We start from the raw sequence: 9463 nt of genomic DNA, 5'->3' as shown, positions 1-9463 counted from the left end.
TGGCCTCGACACCAAGGTCCACTGGCTTGTGTCAGTCAGAAGGCCATGCTCATGAGCCAAAGAGCTTTGAAAGATGTCAGGGATTTGAAAGTCATAAAATACAGGATGCAAAACCACATGAAACTTTTGGCTACTGGCTAAAGATAAAAACATCTTGTTCAAAAATAATCAGTCAGCCAGTCTTACTATAGCTCTTACTGGGAATTTTTGGACCATGTTCTCACTAATATGCTGCATATGCAACGCATATGATTTCACACACCAGGAGAGCAAACCTCTGCCTCTTACTTGATGTATCGTATTTTTGCAAAATTGTTATGTTCTGTAGAAAGTTAAGTTTAACTTGGGGAGAGCAGAGGGCTGCTCAGCTCACTTTACCTTCTAGTCCTAAACTCAGAGTCCATAGCACAGTTTTGGGAGGTGATCAAAAGCAATGAGATTTAAGCAGTTGATGTCTGTTTAAGCAACTCCACAAATGGTTTCTGAGGACTGCTAGGTTGGGAGACTAAATATTGTCCAAATCTAAATGCTCAGCTTGTCAGTCAGTGATTAAAATACGTATTTTTGTGATTTATTATTTTCATTGTTTTCTACAAACAGACAATAAAGTGCACCATAAAGCAGAGAGCACTAAAAGATGTAACACTTCAGGCTGGGAAAACTGGTCTGGAGGAATGAACTCAGCTGGAGACCCAAAGATGGGAGGAGAGGAGCAGAGATCTGGACAAAAAACCGCATGTTCTCTGGGGCAGTTGGGTTCCGCTTTGATTTACTAAATTCATACAGAAATGGGGTCCCATTTCCATGGATTGATAATGCTAAACTATTTTTTTTTCAATGGCTGCTACTTCAGGCAGGTCTGAAGCCCACTCCCACCTTCTTATGCATCAGTTTTGTTAAATCAAGTGCATTGTGCTCACTTCAAGTTAAACCCAGCTTAGAAGGCCAACATCCAAGGATCCCATTTCAACAGTGGTTTTGCTGTTATGTCAAGCACCATTTTCCCTGTGCATTCCCTTTTTCCACAGCCTGACTCAAGGACAGTCCCATGGCATGTGTGTCAGGGCGTCTTTTTCTCTGATGACTATTCCTACAGTCATTAGAGGAGAAGGACTTTGTCTTCAGTAGTTTCAGTGCTCTACAGCATAGCTCAAATATGTATTTTCATGGCATCAAGACAGACACAGAGATATTCTTAATTTTATAGGATATTGTGCCACTGGGGTCTGTCTCAGAGATCGCTTCCCCTCCCTCCCTGCTCCAGGCCAGCAGCATTCACTGCTGGAGCAGAGACCGCAGGCATAGCCTAAGAGCAACCCGAGAGACCCAAAAAACCTGCGGTATTAGTGAGTGCTGCTGGTCCCTCGAGGCTTGGGGCCACCACGTGGCTCTCACTTTGAGGCAGGGAGGGACCCCGTTGTTGTGTCTGCGAGAGACCCATCATATGTTCCTGATTAATCACACTGCACAGAAAAGATCTTAGTTAGAGTATTTTTCACAGATTAAAAAATCAATCTGGGCTTGCCTCCTTGCCCCCAGTTCCTCTCCATTCATTAGTTCTTCACTACCAAGACAACTTTTCCCCTACAGACAGTATAAACGGCTCAGAACTGTTTTTCAGAGCAACGCTTTGTATTTAAAAAGCATTGTTCTGAACCGGTGTTTTCTTTCTCCAATCATGACCGTGATTTGTTGAAGAGTTACAAGAACACGAGTGGCCTAATCACCGACACTGAAACGGTCCATGCCCTTACCCTCTCCCCTCGCGCCAGAGGAGCACAACACGACCATTAATGCAAAGAGACTCCCTGTTTCCATTGAACCTCTTTTCTTCTGACCGGCTGTACCAAGTCATCCCTACTGGGGATTTATAAATAGTGACCGTGTCATTCCAATGTTAATGGCTTTTAATGAAATCGGAGAATGAAATGCATTCCCTTTTAATATCCTCAGAGCAGCAATTTTATTCCATCCCATGGTTTCAATACAGGGCTTATGGAAAGAGTGCTGGAGCTTGGCACATCCTTCCCATCAGCCCGTCAACGTGTTGCTTCCAGCACAGACAGGAACAAAAAGAGGGAAAGAATTTTGTTGTCTCCCTGATGCAGGAAACCCACCCATCCCCTACAGACAGGCAGCGTCACAGCACTGCACCAGGAGGGCAGCTTGTGTAACAGGGAGAAAAAAAGATTTGAAAAGTAGTAGTGGTAATTTAGCCTGGCTTTCAATGCATTGTTCTCTGAAAACACCCTAAAAACCGGTGTTTACATTGTCTTCATCCCTCTGAATTTGGACTGTATACAATTGATACTCATGCCCTTCCCACTTCCAAAAAGCATGTTTGGAGAAAGGCCAGTACATATGATGTGCTGTCAGAACCCTGCCCGGGTCTGCGTGTGTACCATACTGTACCACGCTACGGTTGAGCTGCGCTGTGGGCGACTCAGGTGGGGTGCGTGGTGCTCGAGCCAAGAAGCGTTACGAGCTGAGCCTGTTTTCCACGTTCAGTAAAAACACAAGAAAACTTCCCCATAAGCATGAGAATTGTCCAGCAACAGGGCTACAGACGAAGAAAAACAGCAGATGAAGGGCAAGAGCAGCACTCAGAGGGATGCTACAGGGGAAGAAAGGAGAGCCTGGCCATTCATTTCCACCTTCAACTCTTTCCAAGAAAACCTTATGATAAAAGGAACCAACCTGCTATTTTTCTTCGCGTTACATTTGTTACAGAAGCCTCTTTCATCTTTATCTCCTCTCTTCATAGTGGTTCTAAGGGTCTCTTTTTTTTTTTTTTCCTCCTAATTACAACTTCTCTATACTCAGAGGACAGGAAAGAATTCAGTTTAAAAGAAAAAACAGTGGAACTATTTCAGTCCAAACAGGGATGGATAACCAGAGAGCCATTAGACTTAACGGCGGTACCCATACAGGGCTTTTGATCTGTCCTAAGGGAGCTGCAAAACCACAGAAAAAGAGGAAAAAAGGCCTCTAGGAAGATGTTCTTTCCAACAAGCCCTGCTCCCAACATGGTGCAGCATTTTTAAATGTTGTCCACAGTTCCTTTTATATTTACACACAGTTTAAACAGTGATCTGGCAGCGAGAGGGGAAAATGCTTTGGGAGGAACGCATGGCTGAGGAAGCTAAATAAAGAAGTGGCCAGGTCTTCAATCATCCTATATTTTATATACACAAAGGCTGCAACTTCACTAAGCTTTTCCGAAACAATATGTAAAGAATCCAAAACAGGGCAAAGGATGGGAATAACTGGTTATAATTAAATCGGGGGGAAAAGCACAGCTCTTCCACTCCACCAGGCTCATTTCCCTGAAGGCACTGCAAAGCACAAAGGGATTTGTGGTGGTGGCAACTCTTATAGGTAACTGCACAGGGGCTGAGTCCAGCCTGCGCTGGGTGGGCTGGTGCCCAAGGCCAACGCCCTCCCAGCAGGGAAATTTTAAATAAATTTAATACTGGCCAAACTCTCACTCCAAGTGATCTGAAGGCCTGGTGATTTCATTCAACTCACATACAGTCCAACCTGTACAATAATATCACATATTTTGTTGGCTGTTCTAGTTAATGTTCAGACAAATAGGCTATAGCTTTTCTAAATACAGTACATCTTCAGAAAGCAAGCCACAAATCTTTAAAAGAAAAAAAAGAAAGAAAGAAAGAAAGAAAGAAAAAAAAAAAAGAGGAGAGTTCTTTGCTGGTCCAGAAACAGAGGAAAATGTTCCACTAAAAAAAGATGCATCCTTTTCTCCTTGGTTGAAATTTTTTTACATGCAGTTTTCTGCTAAGCTATGAAGCCAGTCCGAGAGGCAGGTGGTTGTGCAAGACTTGGCTGCTGCATGGCTGACCTGTGAGATCCTTTTCCATTATATTTACAAGAATTAATAAGAGGAAACAAGAGCCACTTCAAGAGTTTAAACTGTCCAAACAAAAGAAAATACAGTCATACCATTACTGGACACACAATGACCTCAGCCCCTTTCTTCATCTCAAATGTCTTCAATTATTTCAACACAAAAAGGATTTGAGCAAGAGAGGTTTATTTTTAAGCCTCCATGTCAATCTTCTTAACGCCAGTGGGATTTGATCCCAGCCCACCTAAGTCAACATCAACATTATTCTCCCTTTACTCTTCCTTTGTGGTACCACAGCCAAGAGATGATAAAGGCAGGTGAACCAAAGAAATCTGGAGATGAGAGACAATTCTTTGCATTGTTGAAGATAAATGCCAGGTGGTTTTGGCCAGAAAAAGGCCAGAGCCTTTTTTTGCTCCCTCCACCAGAGGAAGGAATCGCTCCCAAGAGATGGAGCGAATGTGTGAATTATACAGCAAACAGCACTGCAACCTCAACAGTGATCACCTGTGGACGTCTGCCTGCCAGGGGAGGTCCAGCCAATAGAAAGTACTGGGTTTCATTATATTTTCCCACCTTTTAAGGTAGAGCTTGGACCATCGTTCAGCAGAGCACCCTTGGTCAATGCCTTCAAAACAGTTTACCGCGGAGGTGCAAGCTGTTGTTATTTGTATAGCTGTCTTACATTTTTTTTTTTTTTATTCTTCATAGATCATAGAATCATAGAATTGTTTAGGTTGGAAAAGACCTTTAAGATCATCCAGTCCAACCATTAACCTAACACTACCAAGTCCACCACTAAACCAATTAAGGGTAGAGTCATAATGTCATGTTTCCTGGCTTGGTGGCTGGATTATTTTTTAATGAAAGTAAAATCTAGGAATCATTCAGGTTGGAAAGGATCTCTAAGATCATCAGTCCAACCATCAACCCAACACCACCATGCCCACTAAACCATGTCACAAAGTGCCATGTCTACCTGTTTTTTAAATACATCCAAGGATGGTGACTCCACCACCTTTCTGGGCAGCCTGTTCCAATGCTTGACTACCCTTTCCATGAAGAAATTTTTCCTAATATCCAATCGAAACCTCCCCTGGCGCAGCTTGAGCTCATTTCCTCTTGTCCTATCGCTAACTACTTGGGAGAAGAGACCAACACCCACCTCACTACAACCTCCTTTCAGGTAGTTGTAGAGGGCAATAAGGTCTCCCCTCAGCCTCCTCTTCTCCAGGCTAAACAACCCCAGTTCCCTCAGCCACTCCTCACCACACTTGCTCTCTAGACCCTTCACCAGCCTTGTTGCCCTTCTCTGGACACGCTCCAGCACCTCAATGTCTTTCTTGTATTGAGGGGCCCAAAACTGGACACAGTATTCCAGGTGCGGCCTCACCAGCGCCGAGTACAGGGGGACAATCACCTCCCTGCTCCTGCTGGCCACAGCATTCCTGATACAAGCCAGGATGCTGTTGGCCGCCTTGGCCACCTGGGCACACTGCTGGCTCATGTTCAGCTGGCTGTCGAACAACACCCCCAGGTCCTTTTCCACCAGGCAGCTTTCCAGCCACTCTTCCCCAAGAAGACGATTCCTTGCATTTACACCTATAAAATCCCACCGTATGGTCAAACAGCACACTCCTTAGCAACTATGGAATTACAAATTTTAGAAATCCCACAAGACACAGTATAAACAGCTGTCTAAAACCTCTCATTTCCACCCAGATGGCTCGTTTCAATTAACCAAATCAAACTTTAATTCACTCACTGGCCTTGTTTGGATTTACTTGGAAAAACACACCTATAAATCACGTATGAAAAACTGTGGAGAGAAAGAATTTGTTTCTCTTTGGGTGGTTCTTTTGGTTCTTTCTTTTTTCTTTTTCTTTGGTAGAACAAAATTTTACTACCAGACAAAAAAATATACAATTACATGTTGACAGCTTAGAGCCTCTGGTGGTTCTGGCCACAATAAAACACAGGCAGTGGCACGACTACACGCTGTCCCTCCACTTGTTCGAAATAGATGGCACTGTGTGTCTCCCATGCTGCACGCGCCACTCACATCATGTCGCAGGGACTTCTGAGCTGGAAACGTGCTGAAAAAGAGATGCCAAATGTACGGAAAGCCTGAAGTCAGTAAAACAGACCCACACAGGGGCTTCCTCCCGGTCCCAAATCCACGGGACACTGGGCGTTATAGGTACCACTGCTCACAGAGCACCTTCTTGAAATACCAAACCTGAGCAGGCACTTGAAGAGCTGCAGGAAAGCCCTCGCCTAAGCAACTCATTCATCGCAGCGATCTGCTGCTGGCAGAACAGGAGAGGCTCAGCTTCCCCGAAACCTCCCTGCATCCCACAGAAAGGCACGTTCCCCTGGGCAGTCATGCTCCCGTCCACCCAACCCCTCGTGTGCCAGCACATTGAGGAATTGGCTTCAGCTGAAGTGAATTGTACTCAAGATGTCTAAAAATAACACTGAAAATCATCCGAACGGCAGTGGCCAACGTCCCCCCTGGCACAGCTCTGCCGGCTCAGGTCCATGGAGGACTTCCAGCACTGACGTGCTGCGTGTGTCACAGCAAGGTGTGCACGCACTTTGGTACATGTCTGAACTTTCCCTGACAGACAGGCAGACCAGAGCACCCACCAAAGACAAACTCATCACCCTTTGCTGGAGAAACCAGCCTGCTGCTTGCAAGAGCTACTCGTGGCAGATACTAGGAGGGAAAGGGGCCGGGAAGCAGCACAGCCTGTCCTCAGCATCACCCTGGGATGTACACCATGCCCAAACTCCTGCCCAGATCTAGCCCTTCCCTTTCCACACTTTTGTGCATGGTGATATGCTTAAAAGCACTGGTTCCCAATGAGAAAGCCCCCTCATTAGCACCACAGGACATGGGACTAGCAAACCTTCTGCCTGTCAACAGCCCCAGGGCAGAGCAGGTGCCTGCCTGACCACAGCAAATTCGGGGATGCTTTCCAGCTCAGCTTCCTACACACGCAGAGCTCAGTGAGAGAGAAGCATGTCCTAGGTTTTTCTAGGCCACCCTAGTCAAGTAGGATCAACAGCAGGAACGTTTCATGCTGTTGCTAAACCACCAGGAGCCCTCACCGGCACACAAGCAGTGCCATGTGGTCATGTATTAATGGCATATAAAACCTCTCTGACTGCAACGCTTCCTTTGCTCGGAGAACACAAGATGCTGCAAAAGTGTCTTATTAGTTTGAGGCGACACCTAATAAGGAGGAGCTGCTGGTGGGGCAATACCAGCAGACCCTCCCCAGAGCGGACCCAGCCAAGCCACTGAACCTCTCCAAGCCAGCGAGGCAGCACCAGGAGCCTCCCCCAGCATGGGAACAGCGTTCGTCGAGTGTTGCACAAAGCATAGGTCTGTGTCTAAATGCCCTGCCCGTTGCTCCCGTCTTTCCCATCTGCCTCACCCTGCTGCCTCACTTCTCATAGCACTAACTGATGAATTTGAATTTTTTCTGCAGCTCCCCTCCTGTGACAGCAGGGCACGTCCACAGCGTTTTGGACAGGGAGGTTTCTTCTTCCTCTTTGTTGGATTTAAATGCTCCTATCAGGCAAAGCCCCGGTGCAGCACATGCACCCAGGCTGCACGGGGCCACCAGAAGGAGCTCAGCTGGCATGTCTGCCTCATTCATCCCCCACCGCCACAGTCCCAGGGTTGCTCCCCAGTGTGGATCCCAGGCAGTGCTGCGTCTGCACCCCAAACGCCCCCTTTGCCACCCACCATGCCTTGCCTGAACACCTCTTCAGGGAAATGGTCACTTCCCCAGAGAAAAAATATTTCAGGTCCCAAACCCCACCCCCCCTCCAAGGCAGCAGAGTGGTGAGCTATAAGGCAGCATCACTCCCTTCAGCTACTCTTTCACTGCCACAGAGAGAGGCAAGTCACAACTAGTGCCCCCAGCACCGCTGTTAGCTCTGGGGAAAAAGATTATGAAAAAGACAGGGAGAGCTTTGGAAGAACATTGACTTGGTAGGGCAGAGATCCGAGATGATGAGTCTGCGGTGATGAATGACGTCTGGAGATGCACAACAGCAACCACTCCAAAGTGATGCCCTGGCTCAGTACAGGAATACAGGCACAGAAAGGGAAAACACAGGAATATGAGCACAGAAAGGTCCTCAGCACCGACCTAACATTTCTGCCCGTCACCTTTAGTCCACTGGAAAGGAGGAAACAAGGACTGCTTGATGCAGGGCTGTGTTCAAGATACAAGAGGCAGGGAGCAAATCGGGGAGGGGGAAAACATGTTCAAGACCCAGAGGCACACAAGGAAAGCTTCTCCCTCCTTCTGGGACTGTCTCATGAGGTTGTACCATTAATCTCATCTCAAAGGAAAAACTGAGTGACTAGCTGAGGGCTGCTCGATGTGGTTTGGTGATTGATTCTACTGGCGTGCCCATAGATTTCAGTATTTACAGGAGTGCAGGTTTTTTGCACGGGTGTATAAACATTTACTAAATAGGAATGCATACAAAAAGATGGCTTGAAAATAGTTTGTTTTAAAATGAGAAGTGGTTTTGACCTCTCTGGGAGGAATGTACCTCTGCCCTCTGCTCAGAGATGGTCAGCTGAATGCTTGAAGAGGGTGGGAGAAATAGTAAACATGTTCAGGGAGCTGGGAAGCAATTTTTTATTTTTGTTTTGCTGCCAAATCTAGCTTTTAATATTTCTAAGAGCAGGAGGCATTTCAAAAGAAACACGATCCCTTGAAACTCAATTTTGAAAAGGGGCTAATTTTTAATCAAAATAAATCTTAAAGGAGAAAAATGAGAACACTTCTATTAAGTGATAAACTCCAGCTGTTGCACGTGGGGCTGGCATTTCAGGAAGGAAGGGCTTCGCAAAGCATGTTACTAACTAAGCCTCACCGTGCCTTCGTGAAGCAGACGAGTTGGCAGCAGAGCCAGGAACTCTGAGCCGCAGGGGACCCCCACCCTGGGCTCCCCACCCTAGCATCCAGAGAGGGGAAATAATCTGCACTGCTATTAGGTGGTGCTGAAAACCATCACATTTCTTGTTTGAGGGAGGAAAGGACTGTTTTAACCAATTCATTAATTATGAATATTAAACAAATCAGGTTTTGAAGTTCAGTTCGTAACCACTCAAACTTTCGCTATTGTTCTGCTCGGTAAAATCAGACTCTCCAGACAGCATCTGTCAATCTGATTATTATGTAGTTAAATGAGGGAGAAAAAAAATTGTTCTCTCTCACCTGCAAAAAGCTATCTGTGCCTTGTAATTATTTGCCTTGATAAATTTAATTTACCTGAGTCTTCCTTCCTAGATTTGGCTGGTCAAGTTAAACCATAAACATTATTCATGGAAAAGCAACCACAGTTGGTTACTAGGATACAAAAAATCACTTAGTACGTTCCTCCAATGAATAATCCCAGCAGAACACACACAAATTCAATAAATTACGAATTTCTCTTTCTCTCTTACATAAACATTGGGGTTGCAGAGGCATTTCTTGGAACCCTTTAAAATAAATTAGTGTCTTAATTACTATGCAATAGCAAAACAAACAGAAGGTATAGCCGAGCCTTGCAGGTGAGCTG

Source organism: Pelecanus crispus, chromosome 8, assembly GCF_030463565.1.
Source record: "Pelecanus crispus isolate bPelCri1 chromosome 8, bPelCri1.pri, whole genome shotgun sequence".
NCBI lineage: Eukaryota > Metazoa > Chordata > Aves > Pelecaniformes > Pelecanidae > Pelecanus > Pelecanus crispus.
Note: the sequence above shows the minus strand (reverse complement) of the source record.